The sequence below is a fragment of the Colobus angolensis genome, unplaced genomic scaffold, assembly GCF_000951035.1.
Source record: "Colobus angolensis palliatus isolate OR3802 unplaced genomic scaffold, Cang.pa_1.0 Scaffold53, whole genome shotgun sequence".
Taxonomy (NCBI): Eukaryota; Metazoa; Chordata; class Mammalia; order Primates; family Cercopithecidae; genus Colobus; species Colobus angolensis.
In genome coordinates, this window is record NW_012118821.1 from 13,622,129 (window position 1) to 13,623,177 (window position 1,049).

Sequence of the window (1,049 nt, forward strand, 5' to 3'; positions counted from 1 at the left end):
AGGCTGAGGCAGGAGAATCACTTAAACCCAGGGGGGGAGGTTGCAGTGAGCCAAGATCACACCACTGCACTCCAGCCTGGGCAACAGAGTGAGACTCCATCTCAAAAAGTAATAATAATGAAATAAAAAAACTAAACTTACCTACATATTAGAAAAACATCCAAATTCAACCATGAATCCAGCACATTATCAAATGAATAGACAAACATTCTACCAACAGACTTAAGAAAATGTCATTATCTATGAAATTCAAGTACTACTACTTAAAGAACATTTACAGAACTCTCACCTCAAGGTTTCCCTGCAAAACAAGGTGAAATGCATACTCAAGACTCTTTAAGAATGGGCCACTGATAAAAACAATATACTTGTAACTTGTGTAACATTTCATAGATTTTTTTCAAGCACTGCACGATAATTAATTTGCATCAGGCTTTCCAAATTAGAAAAGCTTCACTTATAGAACTTCTTTCCAATGGGAGTTTTCACATGGCTTTTCAAGTAAATGTTAAAACTGAAAATATTCTTGCAGTTTCTAAACTGTTAGAGTTTTAATCCTGTGTATGTTCTTGTATTTACAAGGTCCAGCCAGCTACAGTGTGCATTTTCATATGTCCTTGAGTGGGTATGAGAGAAACGAAACACTCAAACATTCTGGACATTCATAGGGTTTTTCTCAGGAATGAGCTGATGTCATCCAAAGGAACTAACACAACTGAAGGCCTTACCACAAATTTAAATTCAAAAGCCTTTTCTCCACTCTGAGGCCTCCCAAATCTTCAGGAAAATCTGAAGGCTTGACCACATTTCCTACATTCTTAAGGTTTCTCTGCAGTGTGAGCTCTTTCATGTTTATGAGGGAATGGGAAAGAGTAAATGTTTTACCACATTTCTTACATTCAAGGGGTTTTATTTATTTATTTTTGAGATGGAGTCTCACTCTGTCACCAGACTGGAGTGCAGTGGCACAATCTCAGCTCCCTGCAACCTCCGCCTCCTGGGTTCAAGTTATTCTCCTGCCTCAGCCTCCTGAGTAGCTGGGATTACAA